Source organism: Rattus norvegicus, chromosome 7, assembly GCF_036323735.1.
Source record: "Rattus norvegicus strain BN/NHsdMcwi chromosome 7, GRCr8, whole genome shotgun sequence".
NCBI classification, from domain to species: domain Eukaryota; kingdom Metazoa; phylum Chordata; class Mammalia; order Rodentia; family Muridae; genus Rattus; species Rattus norvegicus.
In genome coordinates this window covers 36,540,866-36,566,950 of record NC_086025.1, presented here as the reverse complement: position 1 = coordinate 36,566,950, position 26,085 = coordinate 36,540,866, and the positions used below count along the sequence as shown (strand labels likewise).

At 38.7% G+C, this 26,085-nt stretch overlaps 1 long non-coding RNA gene across 9 annotated transcripts in view; it reads left to right on the top strand.

Annotated features, from left to right (window-relative positions):
- Csl1 (citrate synthase like 1) overlaps positions 1-26,085 on the top strand; it is a 120,380-nt gene that overhangs the window by 23,986 nt on the left and 70,309 nt on the right. For 2 of the 9 annotated variants that reach the window (XR_005486899.2, XR_010053261.1), the window contains exon 3: positions 7,051-7,287. The exons of 4 other annotated variants lie outside the window; for them this stretch is intronic. This is a non-coding gene — a long non-coding RNA (citrate synthase like 1). Of the gene's footprint in view, positions 1-1,378; positions 1,472-7,050; positions 7,803-26,085 lie in introns of those variants that run through there. 3 more of the 9 variants (XR_005486893.2, XR_005486897.2, XR_005486898.2) reach the window with 2 other exon arrangements.

The window sequence follows — 26,085 nt, the reverse complement described above, 5'->3', positions numbered from 1 at the left end:
ATGAACATGTATATAAAAGTATGCATTAAAATGGGATTTTTGAGATTCATGAGAGAAAGCAGCCCTAAGTAAGTTCTAATTCAGGGGTTAAGATTCTTGGAAAGGGTGGAAAATGGAGGAGGAAAGAGAGGGAAGAGAGAAGGAAGGGGACAAGGGAGCAAAGGTGCTAACCGAAGGATAGACACGGAGTCACTATCCAATATATCTCCAGAGTAGGTTGTCACTGTTGTAAGTTTTGCAAGGTCCTCTCTGATAGCCAAGAAGAGGCAGATAACTTGGCCAAGTTCTTTTACCATCTGAAAAAGCCACCCTTATATGACAGAGTGTTAAGTGCTGGAGCAAAAACTTGAAATAAAAATCACAGTAACCTTAATTTAGAAAATTAAAATCATTCCAAGAATCCAAGGCATTTGAGATCACTACTAATGTGCTTCTAGACTTAAGAAACAAACAAACAAAAAAAAAACACCATAAAGCAAACAAAATAATGAAAGCGATAATATTTTTAATTATTATAATTACCATGACCCTAAGTGAAATATACAGCTTATTTATTCTTTACCAGTTACTGCAGTAGGCACTTTAACATATATTCCCTTCTGTTTTAACCCCAACAACAGCCCAATGCATTGCCTCCATTTACAGTAAGTCCTGTAGGGGTGTCACATGCCTTTTATCTCAGCATACAGGAGGCAAGGGCAGGTGGATCTCTGTGAGTAAAATGACAGCCTGATCTACAGAGTGAGTTCCAGGACATCCAAGGCTACACAGAGAATCTCTGTCCGGAAAAACAACCAACCAACCAAAATACAGTAATGAAACTAAAGCATTAAATAATGAAGTTATTGGTTAATAGTCTTAAGTGGTTTTTTTTCCCCCTATGGCTGGAGATGTCTTATGTCCCCAGAAAAATCTTTCTTTCTGGGTAAAGAATGGCAGTTGGTGAAGCCCTGTAGACTATGAACATAGTTTTACTGGTACTCTTGGCCTCATTCCAATATCAGTTCCAAATGGCTGTTATCAAGCAGAGAATTAGGATATCTATTAAGAGGCACAGCACAGTTCCTTGTTACTGTCAATCACACGTTTATGCCTAGAGGAAATTCAATTATAACTGAGTTTAAGAAATTCATACAGCAAAGAACAAAATACACCACAGTTAGCATTTAACACTTCCTGCCTGTCCTCCTCTCTAGAAAAGCCAGCTCCAGTTTCCCCAGGCAGATGGGCCTTTTTGTGTGTGAAAGATTGGGACTTCGTAGTACACCAGCTGAGAGCCAGCTAAGGCATCTGCCCTGAGACCCTAAGTGGCCTTTTGTTTGTCCCTGGATAGTCTATGAGGACAGCAACTCCATTGTAGTTTGTTGTTGTTCCACAGGCACTGACACAACACAGACTTCTTTCTAGTCCTTCCAAAACCACTCCTGGCAACAAACGATGGCACAAAGACTCAGAACCACATCTACATCTGGTAAGGCGTGGCAAGAAGTGGCAGGGATATATCCATCAATATTAATAACCTTCTCAGTAAATGAAGTTCTCTGGAAGAAAAAAAAGCACTGTATGAAAAAAATCCATATTGTGCTAAAAGCTAGCTGACCTGTTCAATGGATTCACACACTCTTGAGTGTCCGTGACATGCAAGGCACATCGCCTTACTAGCTTGAAAGGGTAGAAATCAATGGAGACAAAAGTATTAAAAGTGCTATATTCTAAGTGCCTTAAGACCCAGATTGACTCTGATAGTGAAGACTCGAAGTAGGAGCGAGCATCCCAACACATCTAGGAAATAAAGAACTTCAAGGTACCCGAAATTGTATTTCAAGGATGAGGCAACCAGCTGGGTTTGGTGTTCTGAGAGAATCTCAATTCTGGGACTAAGAACTAAGATAGTGTTAGAGCGTCGGTAAATCCCCATGAAGGATAACCTTCTGGTCACAGGAATAGAATCTCTGGCCTGGTCTCACACATAACATTCCAGTTGAGTTGGGTCAATCACTTAGCTATGAGACCACTGCTAGGAAGATGAGTTCACCTTAAGCTATGGCAAAGAGATAATCCTTTGAATTCCCGCCCACGGTATAGTCTCTGTGAGCTGAACAGTCAGGAGAGTCAGCTGAGTCTGTCTGTCTTTCTCAGTCTTGATTCACACAGATACAACTTTTCTTCCCCCACTACCTTTTCTCTGTTTCTCTGTTTAAGATGTTGAACAAAATCTACATATGCTTTCTCTGAAACTTTTACCTTCCTCTTCCTCTAACCTTCTCCTACAATGGGGCTGTACTACTCTGTGAACCTCTATTCCAGAAACTCAAATGGCATGCCATTTTCCTTTCTCTTCTCCATTCTCCTCCTCTGGGCAGTTGCTTAGATTAACAGTTTGCTTGCCCTACGGGTTGTTCTTTTAAACTCTTATAAAATTTCCCTCAAACCTCTATCTTAATCCACTCTTAAATTCTTTTATTAGTGAGTTAATGAGACCAAGAATTCCAATAGGCAACCCCAATTATTATGATATCATATGGCAACTAAGAAGAAACACCCCAAAATTCCATAAAACATTAGCAGGGGAGATAAAACCTGCAGGTAAAATTGAGTCAGCTAGTAGCTTTTGAAATGCCTTTTGGTATCAGCTTCTCAAGGCTGTGCCAAGAATGCACAGAACAGGTACCTGTAACTTCAAGAACAATGATGATACAAAAGATTCTCTTCATTGAGCATTCAGTGTGTCCTGGATAGTGTGTCATAAGCTTTACTTGGATTGTCTCTAGACATCATGGGTAACCTATTACCATTGTGGGAAATGCGTTTTCTTAAACATAATCAACAAAATGTTGATGTGCAGAGTGGCATTGGAGACCTCTTTAAAAACTATCATAAATACACCTGATTCTAGTATTTGTTTCTGCATTCACATGTGACATGTTGTTTGTACAAAGTTTATGCTCTTGTATTATACCAAGTTACCTGCGGGGTAGAGAAATAGGATAACAAGTAAAGAAATGTAACTGGTCCTTTTGTTCGCTGAGCACGTTTTCTAAGGGACGAAATGCCTTAACCCTGATTACGTCACGATCTCCTAACTGATGCCGAAGGAGCAGGTGTTAAGGAAGAGCAGTGGGTACAGCAAGAACTCTTGACCTTGGAGAGTGATGTAGTATGGTGAACTGAGTGCTGTCTGGTTTGGAGCGATTACCATAACAGGACCATCAGCAAAAAAGGAGAAGTATGTCTTCACATCTTTATTTAAAATGTTCATTTTTTAAAAATAAAACTCATTATTAGCAAACTCATACTAAATCAATCAGCTAACAGATGGGAGCTTTGGATTCAAAGCAGATTCTTGTCTTTCTTTCAGCTAGCAATTAGACATTTTGAAAGCATATTCTTAAACTATGATGTGTCAAAAATTTTGTGGTTTTTAAAACAAAACTGTCAGGCAGCAAAATTTATAGACTTACCTAATTTCCTATTATTACTGCCTTCACTTTTTATGTCTCAAGAAGTTTAAATTTTTTTCATTGTAGTCATGGTAGAAAACTAAAAACACATATTTTTACCTTCAAAAATTATATAAGAATCTTTTAAGTAGATCCAATTTTATTAGCATATTTTATTTGAGGCAATAAAGTTCTGCTATCTTAGTATCTATAATGATAACAAAAAGACCATGTGCAAGTTCTGGAAATGTCAGGAATAGTGTTCCAGATAATATCCCAGAGACCAGGTATTAACAGGAGTCACTATAATTTTAAAATGCCAAATTAAATTCAAACTGATATATTAGAATGACACTGTCATTTCCACTTTCAAATTTGCATTTTAAGCTACCAATTGCACTACTGATCCCTCCCACTTTCATGTAGTAAGGAGCCAAGGAGGATGAGGGAGACCTGAGGAAAGGCAGGTCATGAGAAGTTAAGCGATACCCAAGTTACGCAGGTTTTGTGACTCCTCTTCTAATCTCATCAACGGAACCTGCTTCTTCCTTGTGTGAGTAAGGTAAAAAAAAGGCATTTAGGAAATTGTTTCTTTTGCTTTCTCCAAGTAAGATGAAATGTGAAATCAGCATCCAGGAATAAATAGGATAGTTTCTTGTGATCGTTTGTATGAAAATGTCCCCTTCCCGTGGCTCATATAATTAAATGCTTGGTCTTAAGGGAACAGAACCGTTTGAGAAGGATTAAAAGGATTAGAAGTGTGGAAGTGTGGCCTTATTGGTGTGGGTGTGGCCTTGTTGGAGGAGTATGTCATTTGGGTGGGCTTTGAGGTTTCAAAAGCCCATGCTAGTCTCTGGATGCCTGCGGGTCAGGATGTAAATCCCTCAGCCACTGCTCCAGTGATGTGCCTGCCTGCTTCTTGATGATAATGGACTTACGCTCTAAACAAACTCCAAAATAAACATAAATACTTTCTTTTATAAGAGTTGTCTTTGTCATGCTGTCTATTCACAACAATACAATGGTAACTCTGAATATATATATGTATATATACATATATGTATTCTTTGTGTTGTAGCTAACATTCTCAGAAACACAAGAATACAAAGGAAATAAGTGCCCCCCAAAGAACCTCATTTTCTTTCTTTCCTTCTCCATTTACAACCAACTTCATCTTAATCTACTAGAAACTGATTATTCGCTGAAATATAGAGTAAAACCGCAAAACCAATCCTAAAGGGGACTTCCTTTTAGAAATAGAGGAAGAGGGTAGAGGGCTCTGGTAACCAGAAGCCTGACCTAGCCTCAACATAGTTCCAAACTGGTGTAGCCTCTGATGAGTGACCTCACTTATCTGAAACAGTTGCTTGTCTATAGTACTGGGATGAAGAGTGCTTGAAGAAATACTAGCTCAAATCCAAACCCGATTTCTTAGTCAGGGTTTCTATTCCTGCACAAACATCATGACCAGGAAGCAAGTTGGGGAGGAAAGGGTTTATTCAGCTCACACTTCCACATTGCTGTTCATCACCAAAGGAAGTCAGGACTGGAACTCAAGCAGGGCAGGAAGCAGGAGCTGATGCAGAGGCCATGGAGGAATGTTTCTTACTGGCTTGACTCCTCCTGGCTTGCTCGGCTTGCTCTCTTATAGAACCCAAGACCACCAGCCCAGGGATGACCCCACCCACAATGGGCTGAGTCCTACCCTTGATCACTAGTTGAGAAAATGCCTTACAGCTGGGTCTCATGGAGGCATTTCCTCAACGGAGGCTCCTTTCTCTGTGATAACTCCAGCTTGTGTCAAGTTGACACACAAAACCAGCCAGTACACCCAATAAGAGAATACAGACACAAACTTGACTCAGATAACTATTTAGCTACATGTCATTTTTTATTACTTTATTTGAAGGTAGTTGGAAGGATAACATTGGCATCAACAACACAAAATTCCTGTGATTCAGTTTTTCACAATATGTAATGAAGATTATAGAGTTCTTTATTGGAACATCTTCACGTATAAATATCTCTGTGTCTCTATTGCTTTGTAGCACTATGTGGTGAGAAGGGATGCTCCTTTGTGCTAACATTTTGAAACCCCCTTCAGACTGGATACTTTGACTTTAATTTATGTGAAAAGATTTTATTGCTTTTTTTTTTTTTTACAAAATGCCTGGTTAAAACCTGGTTGTTCATAATTCAGTCTTGAACTTGGGATTTAGAAATGTGGAGCCTAATGAACGGACTGGTATTTCAAGATAGACCAAAGTTCTAAGCATTCTGCATTGAAGCTTTTACAAGTCCACACTGAATTACTCAACTGCACATATCATTACAAGGGAGACATATCTCAGAAAGTAAAATAAACTCGAGTCTGGGGTCTTCAGATCAGCATTAGTCTGTTTAATGAATGTCCAGGTCTCTAAACACACAGAGAGGAGCCAAACTGAGTGGTTCTCATTGGTTAACTTCTCATGGCCATAAATTGTGGGGATTTTTTCCTTCAAAATATAACCAAATGACATTAATATGCCACTAGAAGAATCTAACTTTCTAAGCTTATTAGAATTGAGCTGCATCTTGGACCAACTTTGCCTCTCTTTCTCTTTGCCTCCTTGTTTTCCTTTTTCCATCCTATCTTCTCAAGGTTGTTTTAAACACTTCTCTTCAAACTGTTTAAAGGCTTAAAAAATCGGTGAGTCTGGAAAGGTACAAAAGTCAATTTAGTCCGAGGGAAAGGAAGGCTCCATTTCTCTATTGGTCTCAAATAGACACTTATTTTTAAATTTTTAATTACAAAGAATGCAGTAAGTCTATTCATAATTGCCTACATGGTGAGCTCATCTGCAGGAAGGGAAAATGCTTATTTTCAATATTTTCAATGTTCATTATTGACTTATAGAGCTGAGCGCATCATTGATTGGTACATAGTGTATCTACATATAGTAAATAAAATTGCTTTCAGAACTCCCTCCCCAACCTCCCCAAAAATCACTGAGATAGCATGTGAAATAGATGTTAGGATATATTCTGAACCCTGTGATGGAGGGAAATTCTGCTTTGTGTTTGTTTACTCAGCAAATATTTCTATCTTAATTGCCAAGATAATTGGAATTCAGCATAAAAAGCAGCAATTAGCACATCCAATATGGTCACTCTGCTTTGCAACATCCCCTCCTATGGTTTTCCAGCCACATATCAGAGAGAAGCAGATGTTTCCCAATTCTTATTATGCATCACAGCTGTATTGTGCAAGACTAGAATATAACGACTCTGGATGTTTTAGCCCCACCATGTAGCCTTTTAAAAATTATTATCATTGTCACAACCCTAACTTCGGGCAAAGGTTCTGTCAAATTCCTTGGGTTTATTTGTTGGCTTGCTTATTTAAATTAATGCATTTAAAAATCCCTTTAGCAATAGCAAATCTAACTCTCACATATGTTTGTGGAAAGACTGTTCTTAATGTTAAAGAATCTAGTGTACTGATGCCATCTGGTAAATATTAGAGTAGGACAGATAACATCATGTGCTTTTGTAAAGTAAATGCATTCAGTTGTACACGTGTAAGGTTAGAGAGAAAGAAACAGCTGATTTTTTTCGTTGTCCACAGGATGCATTCATGGCTCTGGATTAGCAAGACATGGAGGATAGAACTGTGCTGGTATTTACTGGTGGCCACCCTTCTCCTGTGCCTGAACATCATCTTGCTGCGCTGGGTGGGATCTTCTCTTTCAGTGAATATTTTCCCCGGGCTATGGCTCTTCAGTCAGCTGTCAACCTAATGCTCATCCAAAGAAAAGGAGCTTCTACCCACAGCTGAAGGGATAATTTGCTGGATTAGTGAGAGGTGATGCCAGACTGTATAAAAAGTTTTCATACATTTTCAAGGGCATTGTGGATTCTAGTTTTGACTTTAAAACTCATTCCCAAGTGAGATATTATGCTGTAAATCTATCACTTAGTATCCCAAACTGTAATTCAGTGGAGTACAATCTATAATTTTGTAATACATATTAGGAGACAATTACAGTGGGAGTGGGAAAACAGACCTGGCTATTACCTTTAAGGGGCCAATAAATATCTCAGTTGCACTTTTTAATAGTTTAACCAAGATATTCAAAACATTTCTTAAGTTGACACCAAATTCTTCTGAAAACCTAAGACTTCCTAGAGTCTTGGTCTGGGACACTTCAGATTTCGATTTGATGACACTGCTAATTGATGTATGTAATAAATGCTATGCTTACATAGAGAAGCTGAGCTATACATTAGTGAAAATAATTTGTTCTAACTAGGAAAATATATATATGAGCCCTTACTTGCTTTTCCTTAAGCAAATAAATATTGTGCTTTTTTTCTCTCGACTGCTCTAACACCATCATTACAACCACCCTTTCTTCCTCCTGAATATATTATTTATTATTTTTTGTTTTATCACTGTAATTCACTACTATCTTCCCCCTTTTTTCTTAAATCCCCCAGTTCCTTATTGGTTTTTATTTGTGTATATGTATGTGGTATATTTGTGTCTATATGTGTGGTGTTGGGGGAAGCAGCGTGTAATCATATGGAGGGCAAAAGTTGACGTCATATATCTTCTTCTTCTGTGTTAGCTTTTATTTTTAAGAAGCCCAGTCTCTGACTGATATTGAAACTAAGGGATTGGTTAGACTAAATATCCAGAAAGGTATGGGGATCAGCTTGTCAACACATGATGTCATTATGCAGGTTTTATTTGGGAAACCATTTCTTCAGATGTCATGGGTGTAGTTTCCTTGTTATGTCTAGAAGATGCTATCTAGCAATAGGCTTCCCGGTCGTTTGGCTCTTGAACAATATTTTTGCTCTTGCTTCCTTGATTTTCCCGGACCTAAAGAGACAAATACATTTTCTCTCCTATCCATGCATCCTAACTCTGCATCTTTAGATTGAGTATATAACCTGCAGTGAGTTTAAAAAGTAGGCAGGGGCTATGAGAGGAGGAGGAGGAAGAGGAGGAGGAGGAGGAGGAGGAGGAGGGGCTCCAGAAAGGGGGCTAGTAGGGTACAAGTGTTATGAAGGAGGAAATGGAGATAATGAGGTTAACTGAGTAAGGGAGGGTAGGGTAATACAGAAGGAGAAGGAAGACCAAAAGATAAATAAAACTAAGAATGTATGAAATATTATTTTATAGCCAACTTCAAAATACATGCACACATACACATATACAAAGAGAGAGAGGAAAAAGAGAGAAAGAGAGGGGGGAGAGAGTGGAAGAGAGGAAGAGTTTAAATATGTTATACTATACTTGGTAACAAAGCCCTGCCTACCACCCTTACCATGAGCCAGACTGTCTAACAAAGTTCTCAATGACAGGCATGGGAAAACTCCCATTTGGTTCTTGGTATGGCGGTCAAGGAGGCTCTCTAAAGAGTATAGACTAGTATCAGTCTGTCTTCAGAAGCAATCCAGAGCTTGAAAGCAAGATCCATCTGCTGAAGACACTTCATACTTCAGGCAGAGGACTTGGAAGAATTGAACTGGAAGCCTCCTCCCTGAGGACTAGGTCTCGTCATTTCCGAAAGTGCCGTGCAAGATGCCAAAGAAGAAAAGCAATCAATAGTCCTGCCCACCTATCAAGCCTTTGAACCACAGTGACTGGCCTGGCAACATATCCCCAGTGGTGCAATAGTAGCACTTGGAAGATAACCAAGTGCTCTTTCATTGAAGTTCAGGTCCATTCAATAGGAAAGAATTCATGCCTGGTACTGCAAACCCAGCCAACTCCTAGTGGCGGGAGAGGACATAGAAGCCTATGAAGACCCTACTACTGCCAACTGCTTAAACTAATATACTTATAAATATTTATGCTTATATCCATTGGCTAATGTGGCTATCATGCATCATCAAAGAAGCTTCTTTTTGCAATAGTTGGAGACTATTACAGAGATCTGTAACTGGTCACAACGAAGAGAATAGTGGGAGTAGGGTGCCCAGTTCTAATTGAGTAGGAAATTTTAAACATTATTTTTGATGGAGAAATTAAACATACTACTGCAAACTTTTTTCTCTTCCAAACTCATCTGATTGATGTCAGATTTTTAAATTAAGGGAGAAGGCTTGTATCAGGGAAAAACGAGGGCATGCCTTTAACTTTCTAAATCAATTTTTCTTATCAAAACACAGACCTTTTGACCTCAGTTTACATATTCATTTTTAAGGCTGAAATAATAAAATCACAGAAGACATAGGTTGAGAGTTCATCGTGGAAATTATGCTTTGCAGGCATTACTGACTTGGTGCTTTTCACAAAATATCACAGCTAGAGGCTTCCCTGACAAGCACTGTAGCCTCAGGGACAAGCCATCAGAGCTGGAGGAGAAATAAAGGACACAAGACATCCCATCTCTCTAACCAGAAACTTTCTGCTGGCTCCTAAGCTCACCATCATGTGCACGCATAGCAACTTCTGACCCATTACTTCTTTAGTATATCTTTACTGCTTTCTTGTTGCTGTAAGAATATACCCGATTGTCATATAAAGAAAGGAGAGTTACTATAGCTCACAATTGGTGCATCAGGGATAGCTGGCCATCAAGTACTATCTCTTCCTCTGACGCACAAGGACTCCAACTCTGTGCCACCATGCTTAGATTTTTACACTATGGCTAGGGGGCCCAAATTAGGTCTTCAGGCTTTCAAGAGGAGCATTTTCTCGACTGAGGAGTCTCACTAGCCCTACAATTTGATTCTCTCAAAAAAATTTTTTCTTAAACCAATACTTACTTAATCCTGAACATGATGAGCTCACCATTAAAATACGCCAATTCTAAATGTCACTAGCAGACAATCTTATAGCTGATTTTAGCATTTTCCTTTAGATAACACACTTTCAACACTTTCCAGGTGAGAGTATGCTTCTCGACATCATACCTAAAGCCCTTGGCCATCAGATTGATTGCTAAATGAGTCATGGGTCTCACAATCCAGAGGAACAGCTATCTAAGAGGGGTCTTAGAACCTGTACTGAACTGAGCAAAAATGAAAGCATAACACAACTATATAAAGTACAACATAATTTATAAGATTGTGTTAAAATACTACAAAGAGGGGAGCTTCTCACACTAAGCTCTTATGTTGGAAAAGAGGAAAAGCTGTAAATTCACAGTCTTGCGAAGCCGGAAGAATGAGATGACTCCAAAGGGAGCAGATGGATGACACAGCCAACATCAGCACCGAGATCAGTGCAATTGGCTTCGCTGCACCCAGCAGGATGGTAGATGAAAATGCAGAGAAACCAGACACTCTGGAGAAGAAACCTGAAGCCAGCCGCAATGTTTAAAGGGGTAGCCGAAAGACTCAGATGACCAGGAAGAGGAAGGAAGCCCCACATCAGCTAAAACCCTATTGTGATCAGAGGAATCGACAGCTGGTCCTGATCTGCTGTGAACTTCTGAAAGACCAGACAGAAGAGGAAGGACTTTGCTCTAAGATCATTGCAGCTATCATAAAGCCAGTTGGGATGACAGAATGGTGGCGCACAGACTCAGAAACTTCACAAAATGCCTAGAAATTTTATTACTAAAGTTATGCTTTATAGACTGTTGAACCACAGTTTAAAAAGAAATTCTCCAGCCTCGCTAGAGCCACAGAGCCATGGATATCGTTCTTCTGAGGCAACTGAACAATGATTTCTCTTTGTAACCGGACTTCTTGCCTTCAGTCAAGATTCTCTACATAGAACATATCAGAATTTTTTCATTAGCACATATATGAAAAATAAATTTCAGCAAAATGAAAATGCACAAATCTCATAGAGACTTGATGCCAGGAGAAACTAGAGAACACACACCAGGAAAGTGAGGTGATCACCAACAGTTATGATTCTAGAGCAGCATAGAGCTGTGGACTCACATTTTATCAAGAGTCAAACTTCCCATGGTACCTGCAATCCAACTGTACTCTAATTAGTAGAGTCTAGCCTCATTGACAGATGTTCTAAATTATTTACAAAGAACCTAATCAGGGCTGGCAGTGCAGTTCAGTGAGTTAATGCTTTCTTGAGCTCCACTATAGTGTGTATGCACTCAAAAAACAACAAAGAAAATAAATTCTACGATAGAAATAGAATTTGATGTTGTAAACACGTTAAACAGCAAACCAAGAATTTCTATGGAAAGAGCAACAAAAACCAAGAAAACTATAGTAAAAATTGCAGAGAGAAAGATGCCAGTTGTTAATACTTTGTATGAAAGTCTTATTGTCTTAGTCCCTGTTGATATTAAGAATGAGGGAGGGAGGGAGGGAGAGAGAGAGAGAGAGAGAGAGAGAGAGAGAGAGAGAGAGAGACTACACACAATTTCGACTACATTATTTGAAAACATATATCCCTTTAAATGTATAAACTCAATACAATATGAAATAAATCATTTGAATATCCCTACAACAGTTATGGAAATTGCTCTAGTAGTTTAAAACCTTCCTCAAATAAATCCCTGGGCCCAGATGGTTTCACTAGAGAATTCTTCCAGGCATTTAAAGAACTAACTGAGCACAGCTTGACACAACACCTTTCAAGGAACAGGAGGGAACACTAACAATTTATTTCATGAGGCTAAACTTACTATGATAACAAAACCAAAGACTGTCCAAGCAAATAAAGAGCAGGAAAGGAAGCTATTGTACAAATTCTTCATGATAAAATTCATTAAAACTCTTCAATAACAAGACTTGTAGTTTAGTAAATCAACAAAATGACTCCAACAGTCTTTATACAAAATTACATAGTGTGAGTATTCACCTACAGTGTACCAGGCTACCTGAACAATATAGTGTCAGTCACTGACATCCCTGTGTCAATGGGTGAAGAGAAAAAAAATTCCATGACCACATCAACTGAAGCTGATGAAACATTTGATCCAATAAAATTCAACACAAATTTATATCATTTGATTATTCATATCTACTTGTTCCTAATCTATTTCTTCAAAAAGCTTCCTCTTTTCCTACTGTGGTATCAGAACTTAAAATGCAAGAAATACAGTGTGTGTCCATTCTCTAGAGCTGCGATCACAAACACCTACATCAGTATGGAGTGATATTCTCAGCCTCAGAAGATGAAGTGATGACCAAGGACTGCAAATACGTGTAGCGGAAAGTTGAATCCAGTAAGTCATCAACAATCATATAGTAAGAGGCAAAAGAATAGCACAGAACAATAGAGCTAGAAGAAGCAGCGGAGAGCCAAAATAGCATACAGATGTCTTCGACCATAGATGGCACTGAGGTACGAGCCACAGAGAATCAGAATCATGTATACTTACCTGATTTGTATGAACAATATTCCCCTGCCCACTTTTATTGTGTGTTGAAGAGGAAGACAAAAGATCTTCATGGATCTTTAGAGCCATGCATTATTTCAGTTGAGTGTATAACGAGAACTCTGGAATTTTAGAGGAGATTTAAGTTAAGTTATGCATTCTGTCACACATGTATAATCCTTTTCCTAGAACATGACGGATCACTTTGCTCTCAGAGTGACAAGTAAAGCCCTGTCAGTTACATTTCTGAACATCTCAATTCAGAGTTCACTATAATTGTAAAATGCTGTTATGTCATTTCTGAGCCCGGTTGATACCATATCACTTTGATGTAATTATGTGATGGACTCTATCAATCATCTCTTTCTCTCTCTCCTTTTTACAGTTGCTCAGTACGTTCACCTAAACAGCTTAGTTGACACTACCCAAAGAATCCTCAAAAGGTTTTTAAATTGTCCTACAGAGTCCAAAGTCCCCAGTCATAATTAGTAGACAGAAGAACCAGACAGAAGTCACTTTGTGGCATCACTAAAAGCATTAATCACTCAATCTTGTCCAAGAGAAGTTACTTAACGTCTGTGAGGCCATTCATGGTTAAAAAGAAAAGAAAAAAAATAATAAGAGAAATAATGGTTACTTCAAGGAGCTCACAAAGTACTTTGGCAAGAAAAAAAATAGTAATAACCCATTGACTCCATCGTTCGAAAAGGACTTTAAAAATATTGAGTTTCGTGAATTTTAAATAATAAAGTTTTGAGGTCAGTGAGATAACCCATTCATTACAGTGACTGATATGAAATCATACGGTTCGACAAAGTTTTTTCTCCAGACCTCACAAGAACGAACCAGAAAGACATGGTGACATACACCTATATTCCCAGCAATTTCGTAGGACTGGCCATTAGCCACCAGGCAGATCCTCGGGCCTACCCTCAGGTACCTAGCAACAGCTTACACCTGCTGAGGCCAGGTGTGGCCCATAAAATGCACACACCCATGGCACCCCAGTTCTCTCTTTTGCAGTTCTCTCTCTCCCTCTCTCCTGTTTCCTTTCTACTGTCTCTCCCTCCTTCTCGGTCTTATTCATTCTCTCTGTCTTTGTCTCTGTCTCTCTGTCTTTGTCTTTGTCTCTGTCTCTCCCTCCCTTACTCCCTTCTCCCCACTCATGTGCCACCCCAAGATGGCTTTTCACCCTCCCCCTCCCAATAAACCTCTTATATTCGATCTGTTGGGTGGCATGATTTCTTAGCTAATGACACACCTGGGCACAGGCCTGCCAAAGGCGTCCCACCTTTGCCCTTTATCCTATCATTGGTGCTGTGACTGGGGCCCTCCTAGCGTCCAAACACACTGGAACTCTACTCACCCGATCTACCCACAACAGATCCACTTTCTGGTACATTGATCACTTTGAATTCCATCCACCACAAGCAATTGGTGAGTTCTCCCCCTCAAGTCAACTTAAATGCTTCCCTGAGTCTGACCATTTCCCTTGGATAAGGCTCTGTGTTTTCCCAGCACATTTTGGTTTTTGTTTTGGTTTGGTTTTTTTGTCTTCTGGCTTCATTCATTCAGACCGTGTCTCCTTAAGCTCTTTGCCCCTGAACCCTGCTCAGTGTTTGATGACCAACTGACCAGCTGTGCCTTTTTTGTTCAATCCCCACCAGGTCACTGAGATGCCTCAGACTCAGGGATCCCTCTATACTTTACCACCTCTATACAATCATCCACCCCCTCGCTCCCCTTGTTATGCCCTTTAGAGAAACTTAGACTTCTACACTTAGTGCCTAACTTAAGGGCTTCTAAACTTACCTGCCTTTGCAGTTGAATCTGGCCTCAGTCAGTACACTGCCCAAGAGATCAAGGGAGTGTGAACAAATTCCCCTCTTCTTATTCCTTTTATCCTTGCTCCAAGCCCCCCCCCACACACAAATACTACCATATATTCACAAAAAAACACACATGCACAAACCCACACTCTCATCAACACACATATTCCTCGAATACATAAATAATAAATCTTTTTTAAAAATTGTTTAGTAGAAGGTCCCACCACCATTCAATAACGTGTTGTCACACCTGCCAGAAAATCAGGTAGGCTGCCTGCATATCTCTGCTCCCTTTGTTCCCCCACATCTAGTCTCACCTCCTACTCTTCAGCAGAACACTAGTGGCAGCCTTCCCTTTCTCCTTGTTTCCATGTCCTGTGAATTCCACAAATAATCCCCTTCAGAAACTCCCTCCCCACAGTCATCTCTCTGCCATAACCCCAAATCATAACAGACCCCCCTACTAAGCCAATCATGTCTTCTCTCAGGGCCTCAAGTAGGCTGGAGGCAGATACACAGCTCTCCTTCTGCTCCCCAAGTTCCATTCCCCCAGTCCTATCCCCAGCTCTGCAGCAGAAAACCTATCGTTTCCCTTTCCTCTCTGATCCCCTTCCCAGATGATTAGGAAGAGCTTCTTCCCCAACCTTCCTTCCTGCAACCTGCCCCGTTATCCCAGCATCCAATACTAGAAGGCATTCACTGGGAGCGCACCTGTTGAGTAAATCATGGAAACAGGAAAGCCAACTGAAGACCTTCATCCTTCCCTCCTCTGCTAGCTCTACAATAGAACACCAGTTGCAGTCTTCCTTCCCCTCTGGCCACATCTCCTATGAATTCTACAGAGCAACCCCTCCCCATCTTTCTCCTCCCACCCATCAATTTATCCTAGTCCCCAGCTCCAGCAGGCACTCCCTGCTAACCTACACATCACTCCTTCCAGGAAAGCAAACAAGCTATCCATAAATCTTCCCTTCTCCTTTATGTTCCTCACCCTTCCTAGTGCTATGACCCTTTAATACAGTTCCTTATGTTATGGTGACCCCCAACCATAAAATTATTTTGTTGTTACTTCATAACTATAATTCTGCTACTGCTATGAATCACTCTGTAAATATCTGATATGCAGGATATCTGACATGTGTCCCCAAACCCCTTCAAATGTGTTGCTAGTCACAGATTATGAACCACTGCCCTAAAGCAACCCTGCCCCATCTGCTCTGTTCTTATCCCCAGTGCAATAGCAGACCCTCTGGAGGGACCTTTCTTTACTGTCTCCCCACATTCCAAGGAGACAAAGTGAATAAACACTCTGCTCTCCTTTTTCCTATGAACAGAAATAACAGAAGGCTTACAAACTCATGAAAACTAAATGACTCTCTACTGAATGACCACAGAAGTCAATGACTACTAGATCAATGACTACTGGGTCTATAAAGAAAGAGGTGAACGACATCCTAGATTTCAGTGTAAATAAATATACAGCATACCGAAACTTATAGGATACAATGAAAGCAGTGCTAAGAGGAAGAATCATACCACTAAGCATCTTTATGAAGAAATTGGAGAGGCCTAATACTAACAACTTAATAACACACTAGAAAGAAAAAGAAGAAAAAACCTCCAAATGGAGTAAATGGCAGGAATAATCAAAGCCAGTGCTAAAGTCAATCAAATAGAAACAAAGAGTGCAGTAAAAAGAATAAATGAAAGAAAGAGTTGGTTATTTAAGAAAATCAACAAAATAGATAAGCCCTTATTCAAACTAAAAGAAAAATAATATCTAAATTAATACAATTAGCAAGGAAAAGGGAGCCATAACAACAGATACGGAGGAAATCCAGAGAATCCTAAGGACATACATTAAAAACAGGTACTCCACAAAACTGGAAAATCTAAGAAGGAATAGGTAATTTTTTGGTAGGGCACCACTTTCCCAAGTTAAATCAATTTCAATAGACCTGTAACTTGTAGTGGAATAGAAGCAGTCATTAAAAGTCTTCCAAACAAACAAACTAACAAAAAAAAAGCCTAAGGCCAGATGGTTTTAGCAAAGGATTCTACCAGGCTTTCAAAGAAGAGTTAAGGCCAATACTTCTTCAATTATTTCCCAAAATAGAAACAGAAGGAACATGGTCCAATTCATTTTATGAGGCTCCAGTTAGATACCCTGATAGCCAAACCACATAATGACACAACACAAAAAGGGTTTCACTTGTGAACAGAAATGCAAAAGGACTCAATAAAATGCTTCAAACCAAATTCAACAATGAATCAAAAAGATCATTCACCATGATTAACTATGCTGTATCTCCAGAGAGATATATGAAAATCAGTAAATGTAATTGTCTTAGTCAAGGTTTGTACTCTTGCACAAAACATCATGACAAAGAAGCAAGTTGGGGAGGAAATGGTTTATTCAGCTTACACCTCCATATTGTTGTTCATCACCAAAGGAAGTCAGGACAGGAAGTCACACAGGGCAGGAACTTGGAGAAAGAAGCTGAGGCAAAAGTCATGGAGTGTGTTGCTTACTGGCTTGCTTCCCTTGGCTTTCTCAGCTTGCTATCATATATAACCCAGGACTACCAGTCCAGTGAGGACCCACCCACAATGGACTGGACCCTCCCCCCTTGTTTACTAGTTGAGAAAATGCCTTATAGCTGGGTCTCATGTCAGTATTTCCTTAAGGGAGGTTTCTTTCTTTGTGATAACTCCAGCTTGTGTCATATTGACACGCAAAACCAACCAGTAGAGTAATCCCTACCATATAAACACACTGAATTAAAACAGACAAACAAATTAACAACAACAAAAAAAACCCCACATCCCTATGCAGAAAAAGCGTTTGATCAAATCTACCACCATTTCATGATAAAAGTCCTGGAGAGATCAGGGATATAAGCTATAAATACTTGAACTTTAAAAGGGCAGTTTACAGAAAGCTTACAGCAAACATAAATTTAAATAGAAACTCAAAGCAATTTAACTGAAATGAGAAACAAGACAATGTTGTTCATTCTTTCCATTTCTATTAAATGTAGTAAAGTCTCAGAGCAATAAAACACCTGAAGGAGATCAAGCAGATATAAACTAGAAAGGAAGTAGTCAAAGTGTGATCATTTGATAGTTTATGTAAGTGACCCTAAAATATCTACCAAAGAACTTACACAACTGATAAACAATTCCAGCAAAGTAGTTGGATACAAAATTGACTCAGGAGCCCTCCTACATACAAATGGCAAATGGACTGAGAAATAAGTCATGGAAATAACACCTTTCCCAATAGCCTCAAAATATAAAATATCTTTTGGTGACTCTGTCCTAGCAAGTAATAGACTTGTATGATAAAAACTTCAAGTCTTTGAAGAAAGAAATTGAAAAGGATATCAAAAGATAAAAAGATTTCCCAAGCTTTTGGGTCAGTAGGATGAATACAGTAAAAATGGACATTTATAAAAAATAATCAAGAGATTGAATGCAATCCCCATCAAAATTACAATGCAATTCTTCACAAATATCAAAAGGATAATTTATACAGAAAAAGCACACCCAGGGTAGCTAAAACAATCCTCAACAATAAAAGAACTTCTGGATATTCCATTGTTCCCAATTTCAAATTGTACCATAGAGTTATAGTAATAAAAACCAAAGGATATTGGCATAAAAAAGTCATGTTGATCAATAGATTAATAAAATTAAGTTGAAGACCCAGATGTAAATCCACACACCTAATGGCACTTGATTTTTTTATAAAGAAACCATAAACACACATTTAAAAAAAAGACAGCATCTTCAAATGGTACTGGTCAAACTGGATCGATGTCTGCACGCTGAAGAATACAAATAGATCGATACCTATCACACCGCACAAAGCTCAACTTTAAATGTATCAAAGACATCAACAGAAAACCAGACACATAAAACATGATAGCCAAAAGTTGGGAATAGCTTTGAATACACTGGCACAGGAGACAACTTCCTGGCCTGGACACTGATAGCACAGGCGCTAAGATAAGTAATTAATAAATGGGATGTCATAATATTGAAACGCTTCTATAAGTCAAAGAATACCATCAATAAGAGAAAACAACAGCCTACAGAACAGGAAAAGACTTTTTACCAACTTCACCAAAACATTCAATATAGGAGTGATATCCAAAATATATAAAGAACTCAAGAAACAAGGTATCAAAAAAACCTACAAAAATATTACAACACAAATTCTGAAAGAATTATCAATACAGTAAACTTAAATGGCTGAGAAACACTTAAAGAAATGTTTGACATACTTACCCATCAGGTAAATACAAATCAAAACTACTTTGAGATTCCATCCTACATCTGTCAGAATGGTTAGAATCAATAGCCCAACCGATAATTCATACTGGCAAAAAGCTTAGAATATGGGAAAACTCCTCAATTACTGGTGGGAGTGCAAACTTGTATAGCTACTGTCAAATCCGGATGGTGTTTCCTCAGACAATTGTGAATCGATGTACCTTAAGATCCAGCTATACTACTCTTGGGCATATGACCAAAACATGCTTCTTTCTATCATAAAGACAATTGTACAGCCATATTTTTGCTGTTCCATTCATAATAGCCAGAAACTGGAAACTTTGCTGTTGCTCAACGGAAGAATGAATGAAAAAAGAATGTGCTACATTTACACAATGGAATATTACTTGGCTGTTAAAAAATGACATCGTGAAAGTTAAAAGCAAAAGAATGAAACTAGAAAAGTATCATCATGAGTGAGCTATCCCAGATCCAGAAACATAGATACCGTCTTTCCATATCCATACGGAATACATACAAATATGGTATGTATTCATTTATATGTGGATATTACTTACTGAATAAATCACAATCAACAATCCATAGACCAGAGATCTTATGTGTAGAGAAAGGAACTAGGCAGCACACGTGGATCTCCATGGGAGGGTAAATAGAATAGATTGTATGGGTGGACTGAGAGTGTCTGGGGTATAGGAATGAGAGAATCAGGTGGGGAGGGGAAGGGGGAAGGGAGCTAGCGCGGAGGGAGAGAATCCTGAGAGACATGTGTGGAATTGATGGGTATTTGAGGGATGGAATAAAAACCTCTTGCAGTGAAAACTTCATAAAATATATGAATTCATTCTTAATGAGGTCTCCTAATAATAAGTTAGACAGAATCCCAACAGGCCATCTCTTGTCACCAAATGAAACTTTCAATACTGGCACGGAGTTGCATTCACTTGAGTTGTTGGCTTAGGGAATCCATTGGAATGCCTAAACTCTCCAGATGATACCAAAAACAAGGGGCTTCTCTTTGAACACTGACAGCAGGACCCATTGCTGAGAACAACCCCCCCAAGATTTAATGAATAGGGAGAAGTCGAACTGGTACCTGCATGGAGCCTCCATCCCTATGTCCTAATGTCTGTTGCAGGAAGTACTCTGCAGGCTACCAATAGAAAAATGGTAAGCCAGGCACAAAACCTTTGACCTTTGGTGTAGCCAACAGATATCTGATTTGACTTAAGGTCAACTCCATTCAATGGAACCCCTACCAGACACTGGTAGGGTGTCCAAGAACCAGAGACCAGATAGTCTAGAGACACAGCATAGAACCCAACACTGTTTTTTTAAGTACCAATAAAATGACTATTAATGATTTTCTGCTGCATTCCAATCCAGTTCTTACTCAGTCACCATATTAGAAGCTTTCTCCTACAGCAGACAGGAACAGTTACAGAAACCCAAAGCCAGAAATGCAGATAGAGAAGGAGTCTTTGGAACATTTCTATTAAAGCCCTCACCTCAAAGCTCAGGGGACCCAGCAGAAGAGGAAGCAAAAAGAGTGAAAGAGTGAGTGGATGGAGGCCAACAGAAGAATAAGGGCCTAAGAACTCAGAGACTGATGCAATGAGGCGTCAGTGTGTGCGCGAGCGCGCGTGTGTGCGTGCGTCTGTCTGTCTGTCTTAGTTAGGGTTTCCATTGCTGTGAACAGACACAATGACCAAAGCAACTGTTATAAGGACAACATTTCATCAGGGCTGGTCTGCAGATTCAGAGGGTTAGTCCATTATCATCAAAAGGGAGCATGGCCATGTCCAGGCAGGCATGGTACTTGAGAAGGAGCTGAGAAGGCCACTAGGAGAAACTGGCTCCCAAGTAGTTAGAAGAAGGGTCTCATTATCTACCCCGACAGTGACACACTTCATCTACCAAGGCTGCACGTACTCTAACAACACACTTCCTAATAGTACCACTCCCTGAGCCAGGCATATTGACACCACCACAGAATCTATCCATATCTATATCTACATCATTATCTATATCCATATCTCTCTCAAACAAGTGGGTGTCTGGTTCTGGTGCCTGCTCTTGGAGCTCTTTTCCTTCTGTTGGGTTGCCTGATCCAGTCTGGATGTGACTGGTTTTGTTTTATTTTATTGTTTTATTTTGTCATGTTCGATTGTTACCTTCTAGAATCCTAGGTTTTCTAGTAAAAGAAAGGAGTGGACCTATAAGGAAGTAGAGGTGGGGAAAAATTAAGAGTAAAGGGAAGGAAACTGTAAATAGAATACACTATGTGAGAAAATAATCTATTTTCAATAAAAAAGTAATAATAATTTGCCCTTTTCCCCCTGGTCTTCACATTACCTTTCTTGAGGAAGGGTGTTATAGCCTTTGAACCTTTTCCCTCTTTCTTTCAACATTAATAATTATAATGTTAAAATATATGGTTTTATTCATCTTGTAGGTATTTTTCATCATGTACTACTGTCTTTGGGTACTTTTTCTCCAGTTCCAGTCATCTTCTGTCCAGTAAGACTTTTTTTTCTCTTTTCTTTTGTTTGTCTGCTTCTCTCTGCACCTCTTTTCTGGTCTCATTCTCGTACCATGGTCCATTTGAATGTAATTAAACCATGAATGGTATTGGACCAGTCTATCAAATAGATTTTAAAGAATATTCATTCATTCACCTGTTTATTTATTCATTTATTTAGTTACTTAATGTGTCATGTGTCTGCCTGAATGTATGTGTGCGTACTATGTGTGTGCAGATGCTTATAGAAACCAGAAGAAGGTTCTGGGTCCCCTGGAACTGGAATTCCAGATGGTCGTCTGGCACATTATGTGGGTTCTGTAAACCAAACCCTAGTCCTTTGTATGAGCAATAAGTATTCTTGCCCTCTGACCCATCTCTCACCAGACCCTACTGAACAGTTTTGAAATTTACTTCAACTACTACTTGTATCAAAGATGTTATTTCCTTAATGTTGTAAGCAGAAGTCCCCTTACATAGTTAGCAGAGTGCCCTGACATTATTCATCATTTTTACTTTCTCATTGCCCTTTCCAATGGGTTATGCGATTAAATGGAGTAGCCAGATCAGCATTAGAAATGGCCTGAACAGAATCATTATCTTTTTCCAGTGTCTCTTTTCACAATCACTAAGCTGTCAAATATGTCTAACAGGCCACTCTAATAATATAATTATTGTAAGTAGCCGTTGAAGTTTGACAACTTTAGTTTTGATGTGAAGTGACTTTTGTGATTCAATGTTCAAAACATGATGGGTTTATTTGTAACCAAGCATGTTCTCTTCTTCAAGTACTTCATAGGGCAGGGGTGAGAACAATAACATATTCTTGGTATTACTGACTATTTTTAACTTGTTATTAATTTTTATTATATTCTATGTATTTTAAGGCAGAAGTTTGAACTAAAGTATATTTTTCCATTATCTTAAATAGGAATGTTTTATGGTTGTGGGTATATGCATATGTATGTATGTGAATGAGTGCACGAGTAAGTGTGTATGTGTTCACATGTGTGTATGTGTATGTCTGTATATGTACATGTATATATACATGTGTATGTGTGTGCATGTGTGTATATGTATGTATATGTGTATATGTATATATGTGTGCATGTATATTCTACTGGATATGTTTATATGGCTTGTCTTCACTGAACATCGACTTGTTTTAGGCGGAGTTATTCTCTCTCTCTCTCTCTTTCTCATCTCTAGCACTAAGCACAATAGACTTTCAACAAAGAATTTAGTTGAGGTGAATTTAATTTTATTGATTTCATTGTCTACATTCACAGGGAAGATCAAAGAGTTTAGAGATAGTGTGTATGCCAAGACTTCACAAAAGCAAAAACTTTTAACAAAGCACTTCAGACAAGGTAGGCAATTACTTTCTATTCTATATCATCTATATTCTCCATAAAGGCAGATCCTACATGCTCTGATGCACTTGGATTGCGCACACACACATACACACACACACACACACACACACACACACACACACACACACAGAGAGAGAGAGAGAGAGAGAGAGAGAGAGAGAGAGAGAGACTTTATCTTATTGGATAAGCACATACATACACCAACAGAGATGAGACACAGACAGGTTTATTTTAAAGAACTGACTGAGATGATGGACTTGGAAGTCAAAATCTCCAGAGTGAGAAAGAGAACAGAGCAGCCACTGTATTTTTCTGTCCAAGAACAGCCTAGACACAGCTTTCCTTCTTCCTTGATCTTAGGCTTTTCTTTCACAGCATTTAAAAGAGTTCCTGATGCCTACACATATTACAAAGGACAATCTCCTTTACTGAAAGTGTATTCATTTAAGTGTTACTCAAACCTCAAAGTAAAAACATGTTCACACCAAGAGTGGTATGAAAAGAAGAAGTTGGGTAACATAGCCTAATCTTGTCAATGCATAAAATTGACCACAACCTATGTTTCATGTTGGGAAACTGCATTTGCAGTAGCATCCATGACTGTAAACTCAAGTACTGTTGTAAATCATTAAATGGAGAGAGTGCTGTGCCATATTATAGTTTACAAAGTGTCACCAGAAGAGACTACAGAAATCAAGGTACAAGTGGTGATCTTTGCTGTGGGGCCTAGATTTAGTCTGCTTAATATATAATGTTTTTGGAAGGAAAGAAAGAAAGGAAGGAAGGAAAAAAGAAAGAAAGAAAGAAAGAAAGAAAGAAAGAAAGAAAGAAAGAAAGAAAGAGGGAAAGAAAGGAAGAAAGGTAGAAAGAAAGAAAGAAAGGAAGGAAGGAAGAGGGAAAGAAAGAAAGAAAGAAAGAAAGGGAAAGAAAGAAAGAGGTAAAGAAAAAAGAAAAAGAGAGAAAGAGAGAGAAAGAAAGAAAGAAAAGGTAAAAGAAAGAAAGAAAAAAAGAGAGAACAAAACTTGGAAGCTCAAGACATACCCAGAAAGCACCAGATCTACAAGGAAATGGCAACATTATAATTGGAGTTGAGCCATCCTTCACATTCCTGCTCTCCGACCCCACGTGATGGGTAATTAGGAATTGTGTTTATGTATGCCTAGGCTAAAATTTGAGAATTAATGTTTCATAATCAACCTGCTGAAGTAAGTCCCAATTTCACGTGGGCTGAATGGAGACTCAAAATCAAGCAACAAATATTAGGATTATCCTTCCATTACACCCCCTTTGAAAAATGACTCCTTGCCGCCACATGAAGGGTTTCTCTAAGCTTTAATACTGAACAGAGATTTAAAAGGATTAACATCAACCACCTTCCAGTAAACACCCGAAATGCATTTTAACATCTACTATTTCATTTTTATTTGAGTACTTTCAAAGTGCAATGTCCTGGTCACGTAGAAAGACTGTCTGGCCCTGACGATTACTATTCCTTCGAAGTATTCACAGTTCCCCACTGACCCTTTTTCAGCAAGTATTTTTTTTTTAAGTCCTTTGTTTCTGCTTCTGTTTTGTGTCTGGCTGACATTAGTTGGTCAGATTTATGGTACCGTGTGCAGGGGTTCCCACTGTGCATGTCATTATTACTAATGCCTCTCCCTTTAGCAACCTGTGTTTATAACAGACATTGAGTCGCTTTATCCAACTCTTTGAATTCCTAGGGCTTACACCTCACTGCACTAGCACTCCTTATGGCCAAGGTGGTTTGAAAAACACTTGACTCTATTTTCATGTAGAACTATTTTTAGAGCCTGCAGTGGACTTAAACAGATCTGCTCCTTGATTGTTTATTTTTGCCTAGACATTTATTTGGAAGATGTTAGTTCTCCTTGGGCTTCCACAGAGGCCCCATTTGTTCATTCAACATCTTCTCGTGCACCAAATATGGGCACGATCATCTTGTTCACAGATGAAATAAAAGTTAACGCTTTCTTATCGCGAAAAATCTGCAGTATTTATTCGCTAGTGTATGATCCTCGACCTTTAGTTTCCATGTGTCTGTACACATGGTGTATAATATAGGTGAGCACATGGATGTGGGTGCATGTTCTTGTGTACAGTCAGATGCCTGCATGGTGCTGGTGTGAAAGCCAGAGCAAACATCCTAGTGTTTCTCCCTGCCTTTCCGACTTGCCCAACTCTTCCCCACTTCTGGCCTAGAAGCATCCATCAGCTCTTTGTCTCTACCCTCTGTCCCTTTGGGAGACAGGTCTCTGGAATTATAAACACTTAATTACTGCATCCAGCTTCCACAGGGATCCTAGAATGAGTGCATAAATCGTTCTTCAAATACTTTTACCCACTAGGTCATATCCCTAGCCCCGTCTTTAATTTTCTCCAACTACATGGTATACATTTCTTGACAGAAGGTCTGATAGTGGCACCCAATGGTTTATAATAATTGGAACCAGTAAATATGAGATGATTTTGTTAATTTAAAAAAAGTGATCGCTTATGATAATGATGGATGACATTCCTGGATTGAGTAGAATGTCACTTAGATAAGATTTTAATAGCAATGAAGACCTACTTCAACAGGTCTTCCTTGTAATCTGAGTCAATGCTCAAAGCACCTTGTATTCACACATTTGGTACTAGGTGATATGTAAATAAATGCCCATTTGAAAATTATACTGGAGTGATATAATTATCCATGAGTACATTAACTTTTCTGCAACAATGTCACAAAACATCCTATAATGTCTGCACATGGACTATTGCTTACTCTTTTAAATCTTTACCTATATCTATCATTTTGTGTCTGTATTGTGTTCATCTGTAAGGCTGTAGTGTGTTGAATTATAAGGTTCCTGAGCTTGAGGCAGCTAAAGTTTTTTGTCTACTCCACAAAAAGTTAAGTATCATATATACTGTGGAGGTTCAAAGACTGCTAAGTAAATGAAAACAAAAATAATTTACTACATTAGAAATTTTTGGCATATCCATTTTGACTAGGGAAGGCATGTGATATAAACATAGGATGATAAAAATTAAGATTAGTTTTGTAAACATTCACTTCCAAGAAAAGTGAAAACAAAAAAAAACAAAAAAAACAAAGCAAAGTCAAACAAAATTTTAAAAAAATTAAAAAAAAACCCTAATCGTTTGAAAGAAACTTTCCTAATAGCAAACAGATGTTGCTAAATCTTCTCGACTAAAAACAATGAAAATACTAGCAAAATTATCTAAATTATCTATGTCAAGACACTGGAAATTTCCAAAGTTATAGAACGAGGCAGGAAATGTTTAAGGAAATCTACCATT